The sequence below is a fragment of the Giraffa tippelskirchi genome, chromosome 10, assembly GCF_054371585.1.
Source record: "Giraffa tippelskirchi isolate mGirTip1 chromosome 10, T2T-mGirTip1v1.2.pri, whole genome shotgun sequence".
In the NCBI taxonomy this organism is placed as follows: domain Eukaryota; kingdom Metazoa; phylum Chordata; class Mammalia; order Artiodactyla; family Giraffidae; genus Giraffa; species Giraffa tippelskirchi.
The window spans coordinates 103,298,925-103,318,387 of NC_137284.1; the positions used below are offsets into that span (position 1 = coordinate 103,298,925).

At 33.8% G+C, this 19,463-nt stretch overlaps 1 protein-coding gene across 11 annotated transcripts in view; it reads left to right on the forward strand.

Annotated features, from left to right (window-relative positions):
* Positions 1-19,463, forward strand: part of IMMP2L (inner mitochondrial membrane peptidase subunit 2) — a 917,103-nt gene that overhangs the window by 703,293 nt on the left and 194,347 nt on the right. The gene's annotated exons all lie outside the window — the stretch shown is intronic.

Consider the following 19,463-nt stretch of genomic DNA (forward strand, 5'->3'; position numbering starts at 1 on the left):
ATACGAGTGAAACATACATATTAGACAGCTCAGTCAAGTGCCAAAAGATGCTTTCAGCCTGCTATGATCTCAATAGAAATGGTTGTTTTTTTCTTACATAAATGTTTTTTACCTTATGTTTTCAATTAGTATTTAACAGGAATAATATCTTAAAAGACCTATAGACATCAATTTTCTAAGTCAGTAGTTTAAAAGGCATTTAACATCAACAAAGGATTAGTTTCTGAAATATACAAAGAATGCTCAAAACTCAACAATAAAAATGGAGAAAATCCAACTAGAATATGGGCAAAAGACAGGAAGAAGATAAAAAAAAAAAGGCATTTATAATGGAAATCATATTGGTTAAGTAACATTTTTCAGCTTTTAATTTATAACAAATGCTCATGTTCCTTATACCATGTTTATATTCCATAAAATATGTGACTAAATTCATACTTTATAATTTTGTTCAGTTTTGAATGCATACATAAGTGCTCTATTTAACAACCCCTGCAATAACTCATTATATAAAGAATATTTTAGTTAATGGAAACTGCATTATTTCTCTTTTATTAATAAGATTAAATCTATTAAATGTATCATGTTGGCCAAGTCCACATTAAAATGTAAACTTTAGTTTGGGTTTTAATTGAGAGAGTAAGTGTCTCTGAAATGAGGTGTTAAAAATGCTGTTGTTCTGTTATCTAGTCACCTATGTCTCTTTAAAATCCTAGATCTTCAGTCCATTAGATTTTCCTGTATCTAGATGTGTCCATACTTGTATGTATGTAAAAGATAATATTGAGCTCTGTTATATAGGTTTGCAAAAATATTATTCACATCCTTTTGTCTAAAACTAAATGGTTGGTGGTCTATATAAAACATTTTTCTTCACCTGTTGTGAGGAACCACTATTACCATCACCGCAGGAGCAGTCACTTGACTCATCTTTGACTAAAAGTACAAGAGACTTGGGTTTGGATAAGTGTTTATGTATGAAGTGGAAGGGAACTTTGGGCGACAATGTCTATTTCTTTTTCTAGCTGCAGTGATAATAATAAAACACCCTAAGTCTTTCTTGCTTTTGCCTAGTAATTATTAAAGAAATACAATTTAACCATTGTAAGATGTATCAGAGATGAAATGAACAGACTGGAATTGTTGTAGAGGATCCCTTGCAGAGTGTAGTAGAAGTGACTGTCATGAAGAAACTTAGTAGCAACTTGAAAGTGAAAATAAATCACCTAAAAACATTTTTATTTCTTTTTCATCAATAAAATTAAATCTATTAAGTGTAACATGTTGGCCAAATCCACATTAAAATGTAAGTTTTAGTTTGGGTTTTAATTGTGAGGGTAAGTGACTCTGAAATGAAGTGTTAAAAATGTTGTTCTGTTATCAATTGCACATGTGGGGTAAATAATTACTAACTTAATAAGTACTAAAGCTTGAAACTGAGTTGCTTTTTCTTTATTACTAAATGAAGCCAATGCAATCTTATCTATATAATCAGTATTATTGTCAGTTACTTGTATTCCAGAAGCTTTCTTATTTGGGAGAGAAAAATAAAATTGATAGCCAGAATACTGGGAATTGCAAATCCAACCTTCAAGATCATATCTATTGTGTAGTTCTTTCTGAGTTCTCTTTCCTGCTGTGTACTTCATAGTAGTACTGTGAACCATTGAACTTTAAGTAGACCTATGTAAGTTGAAAATGTATCAGCTATGAAAATATCTTCTGTCACTTATATGTGTAAAAAAAGAGAAAAAGAAAAAATGAGAAACATATATGAAGGGCGATCTCATTGGGTTTATTACAATAAGAAACTACAATATGCAAAACATTGGCAAATATATTCTGTGTAGGACCTCAATACCATTGATTTACATCAAGTTTTTAAATTAAATATACTTGAATTTACAACTTGAACCAGTAATATGAGTCAGAGACATAGAACCACTTTGAAATTTAGAGATTTTCTTCTTTTTTTAATGGATATAAATATATAGATGCAGAATGGCTTTTGGTTCACAAGTTGGAATAAACTATAAATTTCCATTCACTTAATTTGTATTATTTTTATTTGTCAAAATTAGATGAAGAACCTGTACTAGAATGAAGGAAAACATTTGTCACATCATATACTAACCTATTTATATTTATGACTTTCGTACATATATTTTTACCCTTACAGTAGATTTCATATTTATGTTCCAATAGCATTTATAATTAGGAATAGTGATTAGTAACGATGCTCCCAAAAGAGTTTAAAGGAATAGAGGGGGAAAAAAAGTGAATTAAAGGCCTACCATTTTTATTTAAAGCTAAGCTCTGATGTTTGAGTACAGAGATTTCGTATTACATTTTTGCCCAATTAATGGTTATCTGAATATTCTAATTATTTTAATATTTTTATAATTCTAAAAAATAACGACTAAAGTTTTACACTTCTAAAAAAAGCAAAATAATCTTGAGTCTTAAAATGCATATGGACTTGAAAGCTGTTATATTTTTCCAATAATTCTCAGTTGAAATTTTTGGCTTATCCATCAGTGATAGTGGAGATTGTGGAAGGTCAGGAAGTTTCAGGCTTTCTGGATTGTTGATTTATTTCTCCCCCTTGGAACAGGGAATGCACTTTTCCTGGAAGTAAGCTCCCTATCCAAAATCAGCCAGAATTGTCTCTAGGATGCTTATCTTGACTTTGTAGAAATTGACTGAAGCCTTCACCCTTCGTTTCCCTCCCAAATAACTGCAGAATTGTAGCCAACTATGTTTAACATGCTTTAACTTTTTGAATTGTAATTATACTTTATCATAGCATCTATTCAATTTATTTTAAATTGTTGCCTGTGGGTAATCACCATGGAGTTGACTTTTTCCATATTCAAGTAAATTTTTAGTTGTAATCTAGAAAAGAAGAAGAAAAGAATGTCTTACTCTATTTTTTCCCTCGTTTGTTCTAAAATTTCCTATTTATTTTTTTTAATATTTGAATTTTCTTTTCTGATTTGGTTTATTGCCACTGTATGTAAGCTCAAGAGGGAATTAAATAGTTTTATGGATGAAAGATGAATAATGGGTTATAAATTTAAAGATAGCAAAGTTGTTATAGTAATAGAATGTATTACAACAGAATGAGATCCAACATCTGCACTTTTAACTTGTAGAGGATGATATTATGGAGAGAATCCAGTAGACTCTTTTACGAACATAGATATAGTAAAACGGAAAATCAGATAACTTTAGTTTTAGGCCTCATCAATCACATAACTTGTATGATCTACATTTCCTCATGTACAAAAGGAAGAATTTCCTCTCCTCTGAATTCATCTTAAATAGATGTTGATTATAATGAGCATCAGCTCAGTTCAGTCACTCAGTCGTGTCCGACTCTTCATGGACCACAGCACATATAATTTATTTAATGCACTTCTATTTCAGATTGCTGAGGACGTTCACTAGAAACAATGATGTATTTTTGAATATATAAGTATGTGGAGAAAAACATTTTAAAGAACATCTTCAGCAACCTGAAATAGGAATGCAATTTAAGTGTGTTTCATTGATAGGATGGAATATTATGCAGTCATTAAAAATCTGTATTTGTGAAGAATTTAATGACAGCACATTCATGATTGTTTTAAGTGAATACATGAAACTAAAAAATGGATTGCAATGTTATGTTAATTGAGCCAGGAGTTATGATTATGGTCAATTCTTTTTTATACCTGTGTACTTCACTATATTGTAAAAGGTCTGCAGCAAGTTTTTATTATCTTTATAATCAGAAGAAAACTAAGTATTCAACAAAAAAAGATAAAGGTGATTAAAGTAATGACTTCTAAGTTTCATTCTAAATTCTCTAAAAATGGTTTATAGTGCCATGGCCAAAGGGAAGAATATTGATATCACAGATGTGATTGGGTAGAAAATGTTTCGATTATGAATGTCCCTATGGAAGATCTCTGTACCAAACCTCTTGAATATATCATCATTGTACAATGATAGAAAGTGTCCAATCTTCTCATAATATGGATTCACTAATGTATGACTTTAGCTCGATTTCCAGTGTGAAAAATATACTTTGTTAGTATCCTTTAAGGTTTTTATTATTGTCTGAAAATGTTTTTCGGTACATATTACTGTTTGATTTCACTGGAGTATGCATTAAAGATAGCTGATGATTGCTTAGAAAATTCAGAAAGCACTTCTCAATAATTTTTTGCTCTGTGAAAACATTATAGCCTTTCCCTTTACCATCCCTACTTCTTTGTAGATGGAATTAATATAATTTCTACTGAGGTATGTTCTTTGCCACCACCCAAAAGTAACGGATTACAATAGATATTGTTGAATTTTCTGCTTGCTTAGAAGGAAAGCACGTAAAAGTCAAGCTTTTTATTTGTATGTGTGTGCACATAGCTATGAATTTTCAAATAGTGATTTTTTAACTATTTTGGATTAGCAGACTGTTCATCAATTAAAAAGACAGGCAGCAGTTCTTTCTTTGATTCATTATAAATATTCATTTTATTACTTATATTTGAAATGCTTTCATAGATACCCATTCTTTTTGGTGAAAACATAAATTGACCCTTTTTATAGACCCCATTTAGCTTGTACATTCCCTATCTTTGAATTTCTTTCAGTTAGTGTAATCTAGTTTTAAGTCACGAGGCACTGAAATTCATTCATTACTTGCTGTATAAAGATTTTTTGTCAGAATGTATGTCATAATTGAAATTCTTGGGTTTCAGTATCTAAAATGAATAATATGTTTTAATTTCATTCACCAAAGGATATTAGGGAGAAAAAAAAAAAAACTTTTGGTATAAACATTTCAGGTGGCATGACCTTTCTAATCTATATAAAAGTGTTTTGACTTTTAGACTTGTGGTCATAGTGTCACCTTGTGAACAATTTGAATGTAGGAACCATGAAGCAGAACTGAACAGTTTGGTGCAGAAACTATGTATGATATACTGCCTCTATCTGAGAGTGGAAACCAGGGAATTATACTAAATATGAATTCTTTTTAGTTCCAAGTCATTTGGAAAAGAGCTAACCCAATCACTTATTCTATAGATGCCTAATTAAATAAAATACTAGCCCCCTGAAATGTTTTATTGAAGAAAATATGCCTAATCGATAATAGTTTTTAAATAATTGAGTATTAGAAATATTCTTTCTTAATTAAATGAGTTGATGATCTAAAAACGATAATCTATAAGAAAGCATTGAAATGAAGATGAAAATTCCATTAAATTCCTTTTGAACTTAGCGAAGTTCAAAACATTTTTTACTTTTTACAAAAGTACCGAAAAAGTAAACAAGAGAAAAAGTAAAGTGTATGTTTTCCTGTCATGTAAGTCTTTCATTCTGTCTTCAAGACACATTTTTGAACATCTCTCAGTTATCCATATTGATTTTAGCCTGGATTACACTGGCTGGAATGGATCAGGAGAGATGAGGATTGTATTAACTACAAAGAGAGTACTAGATTAGGTAATATGTGGGAAATGAACATTGAAAAAGATTTATTAGTCATTCCTGTTTTGAATTTTCTCCCTGTGTTATGCATTTTTGGTAAAAAAAAAAAAAAGAAATACAGTATGTGGTTAGGGCAACAAAATAAGATTCTTGGAGATACAAGGAGGCTAAAAGGAAGAAAAAGAGAAGAAGTGTTATATTTTTGAGGCCAACTGACAAAGGGAAGCATTGGGATGGAGTTTGGGGACATGTTTGAAAGATTCAAAGAGTGCAAGGACAGAGGTTCAAGTTGTGGATGATAGGAATGCATTGAACCTGGGAGTCTCCCCATTGGTTTCACCACTATCATCAAGAGATACCTTGATGCTTAGGATGAGCTAAGTGGGTCAATAGATAAAACGACTGAGGTATAAGCCCAGCCTGGAAGGAGGCAGACAAATAATAGGGCAGAAACAACACAGCACTCTAAGTAGACGTGTGAGACAGATCCTCTTAGAAGAGTAGACATTTGTGTACTGAAAACACATAAGAAAAACCTACAAAATCTTTAGAGAGGGTTTGGTAAAACAGAGTGTTCTGAAATCCATGAAAATAATAATTATTTGGTACAATCTCATACTGCAAAAAACACTCTGGATGCTGCATGTTTTGTGAATGAAGTGGTTTATGCTTGGAGTGGTTAATATGTTTCAGCTGCATTGAAAACATTGTTTGTACAGTACAGAATATTCTTGTGGACTTATGAGAATGAATTGACATTTCATTTTATGTATTGTTGAAGTGTAGCATTTTCCTTCTGTAAATTCTCTTCCACAGATAGAATAACTTTTATTTAAAATCAGCCATCTTCAAATAAAGAAAAAGGTCATTACACTATGTTGACAGAATTCAAGTAAAGTGTTCTATTCACACTTTCTTTGAAATACGTTGCTTAGACTTTAATTGGTTGTATTTTCCAGTTTCCTTGTAGTACATGCTGTTCATTAAAATTTTTGTTAGGAACTAAAACTGTCTCTCTTTGTAGAAGAATATTTGTGATAGAAGTCCCTTGGTTCCTAAAATCATAAAAGCTTACTTTGGTGTTTTCCTTCAATTATTTTTCACAATTTCTTTTAAACAGTGCCAGAGCCTAGCAACCTCACATATTTTACTTAGGTATAATTCTTACTTGGCTGGTATAGACAAAAGCATGAATTTCATAAAAAGGCCAAAGCCAATGAGAAGAAATGCCATAATAATGAAAATATCTCTATATCCAAAGTGCTAAATCTCAGAAAAGACTCAATTTTCTGGAGCAATATTCAAAACAGAGAAATATTCACACAGCAAAAAGAAACACACAAAAAACCCCACAAAAATCCCTTAGGATTAGCATCACTGTTGGTTGGATTTAGTTATAATACAATTAGAACATCTATATATATTATATCTATATATGTATATATATGATTGTTTTTAAAGAGCATGGAAACATAATACCAACTAGAGCTAGTGGTGAAGTAATCATCTTCCTCCCCATGAGAACAGAGACAAACTGAGCTTCCATTTCTACCAAATCAAATTTTGTTTGTTTTAATTATTCTGCTAGCATAGAAATCATTTTCCACATGATTTCATTTTCACATAGGAGAGATGTCAGCAGAATTGTCATTAAACTTCATTGCTATGGCAGATACTGTCCCTTAGGGCCATTTAGTTAGAATTAAGCATGTCCATTATACTAAGAATGTTATATTTACTGACAGTGGGTCAGGGGACAAAATTTAGTGAAATATATGCAATATTATTAATTTAGCAGTTTTACAAATTCTCAAAAATTTTAAGTGGGATTGAAATCCTTATCTTATTATTTATAAGACATAATCAGTGTCTATATTACATGTCTACATAGAAAAATAAAATGAAAAATATAAGGAGCTCAAAAGAGAAGAAAAATCTACTGACTAGCCTAAACAATGTAAGGAGAAAAAAAATGAGCTACTGAATACTTTGCAGTTTAAGGTTTGAGATTGAATTTCCTCATTTCAATAGATATTTATTTATAAAATATGTACTGAGTGTTTTCTACCTCTCCTAATATGCAAGTGCAAAGCAATGTAAATGATTCTATCTTTCTGTGGAGCTTCTGAGAGATAACTTTCTTTAGAAAATTTTAATTTTCCTAAAGCTTTTCTTAGGTGGTCCTAAAAAATGGCTTTGCTTTGTGTCAGCATCTTATGGGGCTGTTTCCTGAAAAAACTTGCAAGAGAATTAAAAGATCAGTTTGATTGTCAGAGACTTAGATGATTCTTTTCTGTGTAATGGAGCCATATACGGAATCTGTAATGAAGTAAAATAACCATAGTTTTAGATATTATCCACTGGAAGACCCTTGTGGGTTTGTGTTATGTTAACATTTGTCTAACTTGATGAATCAAGCAAGTGAAAATGGAATTCTTTATCACAGTGGTCAGAGTCAGAACCATGAAGTGTGTTCTACTGATGGGGCATCACAGGCGCCATCACTTTTTCACTAAATAACATTGATTCCTATAATATGGTTCCTAGGTATTTCTGCTCCAATTCATCCTCCTGTCAGCAAGAGTTTTTCTTAAAAGAACTCTGATTTCACTTCTTGAAATAATATCATCAGCCGACAGCACCTATCATGCTTAATGAAGAAATGTTAGAAGCTTTCCCTCTTAAATCAGAAATAAGACAAGAAGGTTAGCTTACCACCTCTGTTCAACACTGTGCTAAAGGTCATTGCCAGTGCAGATTAAGGCAAGAAAAAAATAGAAAATATGGCAATTGCAAAGGAAAATTCCAAAGATTTTTTTTTGTTCTCAAGTGTGTTATTGTCTAGTTAGAAAACCTAAGAGGAATCTGCAGAATTATTCAGACAAGTACACAAGTGTATTTGTGTAAGAGCTATCATATACAGTGACAAACAGGTCTAGACTTCATCAACAAATAGAAAACACCTTTAAAGAACTTGCCATTTGAAATAGCAATAAAAAATGCAGGATAGTGGTTACCTTTGGAAGGCATGGAGTGAATGTAGGTGGAGATGGGTGAACAGGGACACCAAATTACTGGTACTCTCTTAAACTTTAAACAGGCTGGTAATGATGTAGCTGTTCATTATATTATACGTTATACTTTGTATGTCTGAAGTGTAATGGAATATTTTTAATAACTGCATAAATATTAAAAGTTGACTTCAGTGGCCACACAAAACTCATGGCAGATCTTTCTAATATTTTGGGATCATGAGATATGGAGGTCCACATACCACACATCTAAATATTTTATAGCTATAAATCAAGTTGATCTTTTTTCTTAATTTGACAATTATACCTGCATATGGCTAAAACCAGCAAACATATGAAAGATGATGGAATTTAATTATTATAAATCTACGTATTCATCCTACTGGAAGTCCTGGGATGTTTGAAAAAGTAATGTAAAACATATAATTCATAAATTATTATATGTTTATTCATAAAATTTTTCTGACCTCCATTTTAGCAAAATCACTATATTGTTATAATATTTTCACATAATTTGCATTTTACTTAAACAATAATTATATAAAGGATTAAAATATTTAATTGCATCAGAGTATAGAAAATTGGAATGTATATTTATCAAAATGTAAATGAAAAGTAAATGAAAAAAATGGAAAAGTAATTTTTTCAAATTTTTCTAAAATTTTTTTGTAAAATATCAAAAAACCGGGACTTGGTAATGGACAGGGAAGCCTGGCGTGCTGCAGTCCATGGGGTTGCAAAGGGTTGGAAACAACTGAGTGACTGAACTGAACTGAAAATATCAAAAATACTTCTTAAAAGTCAAAAGGCAAAATGACTACTAATGAACATGAAATTATATTAAAATTATTGAATTTTTACGTATTCAAAGAATTTAATCTTTTATAAAATAATGTTAATTTATTAATTAATATTAATCAATATTTTAATTAATTGATTAATATTTTAATATCGAAAATTTAATATTTTATAAAAACATTTTAAAAAGCATATCTATTTACAGTTTGAGGGTTTGAGTTTGATATTTTTGTCCATGAAAAGAGTCTGTATTACCCTTTATGCATATCATATCCTGAACTACATATGTGCAAATTTAAGAGCCACTTTTAAGCATTTAAATTTTTTGCTCAGGAGGGTAATGAGTAAGAAGAGCCACGTCAGCAACACTGATCTGGGAAAATAATGAGAGATTAGATTGCAAATAGAACACAGGTAGAGAATACAATTACTCAATGATATTATTGGTTGAAGTGGAAGATGATAAAGTAGCAATAATAAAAATATGAACAAGTGGGTTGGTTTGAGTCCTTAGGAAACAAGAATTGATTGGATTTATGTTAGATTCCATTCACTAGAATTAACTCACCATATCTGTTAGGGAAGTTCCCCAGCTCAAATACTCAGTTATCTTCATGCTCACCTATGATGGATCAAATCTTAAAATTGAGCATGATGAGCTTTAATCATAATGATAGTTTGGTGATCATCTTTATGTGGAAGAACAAAAGATGGAAGCGACAAGGTAATGTCTCCAAGCTTCTTTGGTTAGCAAAATATATGTAGAGATATTGTAGCAGTCTTGGCTACCTGATGAGAATTGTGCTCATACTGATTAGACTTGCTATTCTGACCTTAGGAAAGAGAACTGAGTTTTGCTTATGACTCATTAGCACTTAAAGACAAGTATTATTCCATCAAAATTCTGTTGTCAGGACTTCCCTGGTGGTCTAGTGGTTAAGACTCCAGGCTTTTACTCTAGAGATGCAATTTCCAACCCTGGTCAGGGAGGTAAGATCCTACACGCCACTCAGAGTGCTCCCCCCTCCCTCCCTCCCAAAAAAACATTTCTATTCTTTTACATTTAGCATCCATGTTAGCTGATCAACTACTCATCCGTTTCACAGGGCTTCTCTGCTTTTTTTCTAACGTTCTCACCTATTTCAAAAGGTGAGAACGTGAATCCAAGAATGCAGAGGCTAATGAGAAGGAAACATAGTATGTAAAATAAATATTTTGATTGCTTGTTGACAGAAAAGCAGGTTTAAAATTTTCTTTTCACTGTTGTTATTTAATATTATTATTTGAAATGTAGATATATAGGATATATTTCATTTCAATAGTTTTAGGAAGCAAGAAAAAATCATTAGTTTTAATGAAGGAATGATATAGAGTATTTGCACTAATTTCAACTTACATAAACTGATCATCCCTTTAAATAAAATTTTAGTATTAAATATAATGGTATTCTGTTCAGTGGAAGGAAAGGGGAAATTATACAGCTTCATCAAGTTGTAGAATTTGGGGCCTTGCTTTTTTCTAAATCACTAAACCTGGGTTTCATAAAGATAATAATTATTAACTAGAATTTACTTTAGACTAACAACTACGTTAGGCTAAAGTTTTACATAGACCTCTGGTGATTTTATTTATAGTTGAAGAGCTTTAACTGAATATTTTCAAAGCTACTTAAATCTCCCTTGTTGTGAAGTGTATTTGCCTGTTCCCTATAGAGGCTTTAAACTCTATCTGCCTAGTATTTACTGAGAAGCTGCAGTCAAGTGAAAGATACTTCTCAAATGAGCCATGATTATATTTAGGTTGTTCATATAAATTAAGTTTCATTTCAAAAAAAAACCTAATAAGATTATAAATTATGTAATTTCTCCAAGTCATTATGGGATTATACAGTCTCTGGTCTAGGAAAAGTTCTAACCTTAAAATATTTGATCCAGAGGCTTTTAAAACAAAATTACTTAATTTTATGCTTCTTTTGACATTAAAACAAAAAGCAAAAAGCAAACCAAAAAAAAAAAAAGTTATTTGCTCAGTCTTTCAAACAAAGAAAATTTATGTACTGCATAGGGAACGGTAATACCATTAAATGAATGAATTATTCTTTAAATCTAAAGACATGATTTCAATAGACTGTTGTTTTCATATTCCATGCATTACCCTGAAATGACTGAAAACTAATGGTACAAAATGGGCAAAGCCATTTAAAAAGTCATTTATCAAAGTGCATGGTATTTAAATTACCTTTTTGCCCAGATGGACATTGCTAGTTAACTGCTGTATCTTTTCAAATAATATTTACTGTTGAGTTACAAAAGTATACTTTATAAGAACTTTAAATAAATTTTCAAGAGTAAGTTTTCATTTGATTTTATTTCATTCACCTAATACTTCTTTATATTTTAATTTGGGAGGGGGAAAAAAATCCTACCATGCTTTAGCTGAAGTATTTTTCTCTTTAGATGAAACTACGTTTGATTTCAGAGAGGTGTCTCTACAGCCTTTATATATTTCACATAACATATTGTATTAATGTGAATTTTTATTCTGTGCTTCTTCACCCTATCACTACCCCTAACTGTCTCACTCATTCTTTTTGAGTACATTATCTATAGCACCTTTTTGTTTATTTGTTTTAGCAAAGGATAATTACTATTTGGTTTTAAGGAAGAATATGAATAAGATATCCCTTTTGAAAGGGGTTTAAATAGGATATGCCTATGTATGAGGGCATTACCCTAAATTGGTATATGATTATCCTTTAGGCTCAGGAAGAGTGCCTTCTTTATGCAGTTATTCTCTATATTCTCTGTTTTTAATTCCTCAAAGTCTTCAATATGGCTATAGGGACTGTTACCATGATCTTTTGCAGAGTATATCTATTTGAATGTGCTTTTCTATCACTTCAATCTGGTTTAATAATAAACCAACCGAAAACATCAGGAATCATGCCAAACAGACTCATTTACAGATGCATGGGATATATACTCTATATTCTTCTTGCTTGATTGAAAATAAACTGGCCTAGAGGAAACTATAATGTCTTCAAAGCTCATTATACATTCTATGTTCTTAGCCCTTATTTCTTTTAGCACACAGTAGAAGCCTCCCTTCTGCCTTCGGTGTTCAGATCTCACCTGCTCTCAAAATTATTTTCTTCCCAGATAGCTCAGCGGTAAAGAACCCACCTGACAAGCAGGAGATGAGGGTTTGATCCCTGAGTCAGCAAAATTCCCTGGAAAAGGAAATGGCAACCCACTCTAGTATTCTTGCCTGGGAAATCCCATAGACAGCAGAGCCTGGCAGGCTACAGTCCATAGGGTTGTAAAAGAATCTGACTCAACTGCAACTAAGCAATAACAACCACTCTTCCCCAAAGGAGGAAATCTAATAACCTTTTAAGACAAAGAGAGAGAGAGAGAGAAAGGGTGGAGGCGTCAGGGAAGGTGGGGAGAGAAATAAATACTATCCTTTGCAAATATTACTTTCCCTTTTTATAAATGTAGCATGAACTTTCTCTTCCACTCAACATCCCCATATAAAGAAAAACTAATAAAGCAGTAGAAATAAGGTTGCAAGCAGAGGAGTTATTTGTGTGGTGATGGCTCCCTCAAAGTATCACGAGGTTCCCTTGCTTGTCCCTGAGAGCAATGGTGAATAACAATTTGAAGTGGCCTCCTTACCCAGCCTTACCCTAAGTTGATGCCCCACCCCAAGGCCTTCTGAAGCTGAGGGAAGCCCAATCCTGTGACCAAAGCTATGCACTGCTTCCCAAAGTTACAATACATATCGCTGTTGGTGCCTCAGACTCTCAGTCCTGAGAGTTGGTCATGTGCCAACCCTGAGCCAACTAATTATGACCTGCGGAACAAAATCTAGATGAGAAAGGACTGACGGGCCTATGATGCCCATCCTGGAGCAGTCAATCTTTGTCAAGTAGTGGAACACCATGGTAGCCATAGCTTGCATCAGGCTTCTACGTCTAGATCAACTAGTGTGGCCAGAAGGCAATAAAAATTGTGGCAGTCCTGTTGCAGGAAGGGGGACCTCTTCCGGGGTCTGAAACTGGGCTCTTGTCTAACACTCAGAAATGAATTGTCCGAGGAGACACATGTGTTGACAAAACAAGAGATTTTATTGGGAAAGGGCACCTGGGTAGAGAGCAGTAGAGTAAGGGAACCCAGGAGAACAGCTCTGGGATTAGTTTCCAGTTGTCTTTAGCCAATCATTCTGACTCAGAGCCCTTCCTGGTGGTACACACCTTGTTCAGCCAAGATGGATGCCAGCAAGAAGGATTCTGGGAGGTGGTCGGACGTGTGGTGTCTCCTTTTGACCTTTCCCAACTCTTCCGAACGGTGGTGGCTTATTAGTTCCATGTTCCTTACCAGGACCTCCTGTGGTAAAACAACTCATGCAAATGATTACTATGGTGCCTAACCAGGGTGGGCAGTTTGTCAGCCTGCTTCCCCTACCAGTCCCTTGGAAATCTTATTTTGCTGATACCAGTGTAGAGAAAGGAGTTGTTCCCAGTTTCTGCAGGGTGCGAATAGGCCACACTGTCATAGAATAAAAGGTAGAAAGCATACACCCTGTAGCAAGAGACAGAGATAAAGCACTATGATGTTCACAGAACTTCCAGCGGGAAAGAAATGGATAGGCTTCCATGAGTTCAAAGAAAAGACAGAATTTGGGCTTCTGAGCAAATGAGAAAGTAACTTTCTAGAAGTAGGGAGCAAGTTAGAAGCAAGGAGGTAGAAGCCTGTAGAACATATACTGGGTATTTGAGCAGTTTTATATTTTGATGGAAACTCAGTTTTGGGAAGTGTGAATTCTGAAGCCATGACTAAAAACCTTGAACATCACACAAAGAAGTCTGAACATTATCCTTTGGCTTGTGAAGCACTCAGAAGGCTTTTGGGCAGGGTAGAGAAATGATAATAACAGCAATTTAGGAACACTAATCTGACGACGTGCTGTAAAATGAGTTGGAGAATGAAGCAAAAGGTGAAATACCTTACCCTGCAAAAATGCTGTATAATCATCCATAGTACACAAATTAGGCCAAGAGTTCATGCTTAAAAAACACTAAAGGGAGCTTATTAGAAATGCAGATGTCTTTACCTGCCCCTTACAGATTTTGCTATGTAAGTGTGAAGTGGGGCTTCGGGATTTGCTTTTTTTTTTGTTTTTAAGCACCAGATGAATGTGGCAAGAGAACCCTGCTTTGAGAAGTGCAGATCTTGGGATGTAATCTGGAGAATCAGTAGGGTCTGAGTGTGAAAGAGTCCTGGTTCATCCTTGCAACTTGCTCAGCTCAGAGCCATGGATTTCAGCCTTGGTTTTGGTGTAATATATCTGAAGTCACAGCCAAAGCAGGAGGTTGAAGACATGAAGCCTTACTTCTCTCCCAAGTTTCTGTGGGCTCTATTTCATGTGGTGCCATCTCTCTGTGGATAAGTCAACTGGAAGTTTTACAGCATGACTCACCAAGGAATAGCACTGAGTTCTGTGGTTTTGGTAGGGGAGCAGTGCCGGAAAAGATTAATGTATTCTGTTTTAAGACTGAAGTGAGATTATTTTATGTAGCTTCAAGATTCCTTCTCTACTTGCACTCTATGCACATTCAAATTCAGTACAATTTAAATGAAAAAGGGTGATTTGGGCTGTTTAACAAATGGGAGATTGATATTAATCATCAGGTTTTTGGAGCTTCACCCTGAACAGAGTGGGGAGTGATGAGTCCTCCTGGGAGTACTTACACAGATCCACTGTATTAGTAGACTTTGCTTGGCTATTCTTTGTTCAGTAATTAATTAGAAGTCTTTTCAAAAATCTCCTTATGTCTCCTGAACTTGGAGCAATAACATTTTTATCCTGTGCTGATAAATTCTAAGATTCATAGATTGATTTAATATGTGTTCCAGTTAGTATGTGATATTTATTTTGTTTTTAATCTTATTGTTAGTTTTTCTTGTATGACAGATTAAAAGCTGCTAAGAGTCTGAAGCAGTGCTAAGATTTTCTTTGCATCCTCTTCCTTTTCACCATTCTTTCTTCGATCATTTTCTTTGTCAGCCCAGCTAGATGCCTAGGCTTTGAAGAGATGATTCATTCCTTTGGCTTAGGGTTTGTCAGGGTTACTTTCATGTTGCCAACACCAGTGATCTTTCCCATGTATTCCTCTTATTTAGCCTTTCAACAGTATTCCATATAGTTGACCACTTCCTCTTTAAAACATATTGAGAATTTTTTTTCTCTTAGCTTCCTTGAAACTGTACAACCAGTCACTTTTTCTCAGCCTCTTTTCACTTTCATTTTTCTCTCCCTTGGCCTGGCCCTGAGCTCTATCCTATTCTTTCATCCCTATTTAAAGCTCTCCCTGAGAAAAAAAAATGAATCTAATGTCTTTAAAAGATGTATTTTATGCACTGGTGTTCAGAATTATATCTCCAGATTGATCTTATCACACTTGGATAGTCAATAAGCATCTCAGATTTAACATGTCTAGAGTGAAATTCTTTGTTCCTTCCCACTCCCATCTTCTTTCCTCAGATTTCCCAGATTTTAGTAGATGACATCACCGTCTACCCAGTTACTCAAGCCAAAAAGCTCAGAATCCTTAATGTCTCACTTTTTATCACTCCCATCTGCAACCTACCATCAGAGCCTGGTAATTCTGCCACCATCATATCCTAAACTTGCCTTATTTCACCCACTTCTCTTACTGCCTCCCTCACCCAAGTCATCATGAGGTCTCACCATGAGAGCTTCCTTAACTGGCCCACAAGCTTCCCTTCTTCATCTTCTAAACTCTAATATCCAGATAGAAACTGGGGTCATCTTACCCACAAATCAGGTCTCCCTCCTACAAGAAACACTTCAGTGGCCTCCTGTTGCTATTAGAATTAGAAACCTTCTCCACAGCGTTTTCTCTGACTCACTTGACCATTGCCTTCAGGGGTCTCGCATCAGGTGGCCCCCGCATCTCAGTCTTCCCTATGCTCTGCACTACTCTGGTCTTTCAGTTGCTTGAACAGGCCATAGGTCTTCTGTAGTAGCCGGATCCTCTTCCTTGAATTCTCTTCCCTTAGATCTTTCTGTAGCTGGCTCCCTATTTTCCCCAGTTTGGAGAAGATTTTGCTGTGTACCCAGTTTAAAGTCACACACACACACACACACACACACACACACACACACACACACACACACACACACACTTCTGCCATCACTATTATTACTGTGCTGTTTTCTTCATAACTTACCACTATCTTATTTCACTTCTTTATTTACTTTCTTTTTTTAATCCCCACTAGTAGAAATTAAGCTTCATGAGGCCAAGAACAATGTCTTTCCAGTTCACTGATATAAAACAGTGCCTGGCTCATCACAAGCACTTAATACATTTTTTTTTTTAATGGATAAGTGATTTTCTGATCTGTGAATGAGCTTAGCTCTAATGGTGCCTCCTGGTTTAGAAATAAGTTAGTGGAACGTATCCAAGGACATCTTTGGACAAAAGAGATTGTCTGCTTGTAGAGGCCAGTGGAGGTTGGAATTAGGCTCATGGCATGATGTACTTTCCAAGAAACACTGGATGACTCTAGAGAGTGATATGGATTCCACCTTAAAAACAAAGTGATGATCCAGCAATCTCACTTCTGGGTACATATCCAAAGGAAATAAAACCATTATCTCGAAGAGGTATCTTACATGTACATGAATGTACATGTTCATTGCAGCATTATTCATAATAACCAATATATGAAGACATCTTAAGTGTCCATGAGAGGATAAATGAATAAAGAAATATTGTACATACATGTTGTACATACAGATGTACAAAATATTGTACATACAAACATGTACATATATGTACACACCATATTTTCTTCATTCATTATGTGTATATATATATATATATATATGCATACACACAAAAATATATTTATTATTCAGCTGTGAGAAAAAAGGAAATGTTACCATTTGCTGCAACATGATGGGTCCTTGAGGGCATTGTGCTAAGTGAAATAAGCCAAAGAAAGACAGATATTGTACGGTATCTCTTACATGAGGAATTTAAAGAAAAGAATTCATAGAAACAGAGAGTTGTAAAGTGGTTACCATGGGCTGAAGGATTGAGTAAATAGGGAGATGTTGGTAGAAAAGTATACATCTTTACATATAAGATGGATAAGCTCTCAAGAACTAATGTGTAACATGGCAAGTACAGTTAACAACACTATGTATAACTGAAATTTGCTAAAAGAGAACTTAAGTGTTCTCACCAACCACCCCCCAAACTATCTATATATAGACAGATGTGTTAATAACTAGATGAGTGGAATCCTTTCACAATATGTATGGATTTCAAATAATCACATTGTACACTTAAAATATATTGCAATTTTAATTGTCAACTATACCTCAAAGCTAAAAATAATATTTAATTAAAAAGATTATAGGGAAAATAAGGCTCAACCAAGTAGGTTTTTGCTCTAAAGTATTCACACTCTAATACTAACAATAAAACAAACTGATCAAAAAATAAGTAAATAAGAAGATGATTCAATCAAAGCAAATAAAATAAGAAGAAACAGCCAAGGTTTCTTATGGATAGAACATGGGGCTTTTGCAATAGGTAAGTGGACCAGGCTGACTGAAACCTGGGAAAATGGAAGAGTGTATATATAGGGAGGTAGGAATCTTTGGTGACAACCAAAACTTACCTTCTATATGTAGAGAGCCAGAAATAGGACTCTAAGATATTGGTTCTCTCAAGGTATTACTGGGATGTTAAGATCGTAAAATCTTATTTAGTACAGAATCATATGAAATGTAGGGGTTAAAAAAATCTCCCTGAGAAGATAGAAAGAGGAATAGAATCGAAGCTTCTGATTCCATTTGGAAGCTCTCTAAACTGATTCTTTGTCACCCATAACTAAAATCTTAGAGCGCTGTTTTACAAAGTTTAGAGTGGGTCAGAATCACCTGGGATGCTTGATTGAAAATAGAGCTTTCCCAACCTCTGTGAGATACTGGTTTGGTAGTACTTGTATGGGTTTTGGCAAACTGTATTTTAGCAAGTAGCAAGTATTCCCCAAATCAAACTAATACCATCCTAGTGCAGGGTCAGTCATGACTTGATAAACAGTGGTTTAGAGGAACCCACAGTTTTACCTATTCTCACATAGCATTTAGACAAAGTTCAGTATTGTGAGTGCTTGAAGTTTTACTTGGTATTTAATTGTTGCTTATTTAGACATAGTGAAACTCTATACATGTCTCTTTCTAAGGATTGGATGTTTTAATTATTACAGTTATGCATACTCTGCTTTTTCTTTTTTGGTTGAGTCTTGAAAAATATGAGTTTCAGATAACATATATTATTTGAATTTATAGGATCTGACTTTAAATTATAACATTAGATGGGAAAAATGAGAAAGTATGTTAATTAAATATGTATTTTCTCTTATTAGTTTTAGTAGCCCCATATACTATTGCTTCTGTATGTGTGCATGCCAAGTCACTTCAGTCGTGTCCAACTCTTTGCGACTCTATGGGTTGTAACCCACCAGATTTCTCTGTCCATGGGATTCTCCAGGCAAAAATACTGGAATGGGTTGCCATTTCATACTCCACAATTGCTTCTACCTACGTGATATTCCTGAACTCTAGGAACAGAAATTCCACTGTTATTTGTGTAAGCAGTTCATGTATGACCAAAAAACCTGAAGAAACTATTTAAATTCTAAACATGATTGCATTACCCAGAGAAAAATATTCTTAGAAAAACTTAAAGCTTCCTTTTCAAGAGAATATTAAACTAATTGGAATTTTTCTTAGTTTAAAAAAATTATTTCCATTTTCTTGCACTTTCTTTTTATATTTAGTTCAGAAACTGTTAAAACTTGGCTATTTTCCAAAACAAAAATTGATTAGAGTATAGAAAGAATAATGGAGATAGACTAGTTGATTCAAGGAAAATTATATGTGTAAGAAGCACAAAATACAGAGTTTAGTGGGGGTATTACAGTTATAATTTAAAGACAAGAGATGACTGACTGCTTACATAAAGAGAGCAGTGCCTGCCCTATGCCATATATATGTCATGTTCTCTACTGTTAGAGATTTTCTGAAGGTAAAGTACATCTGAGTAACCTT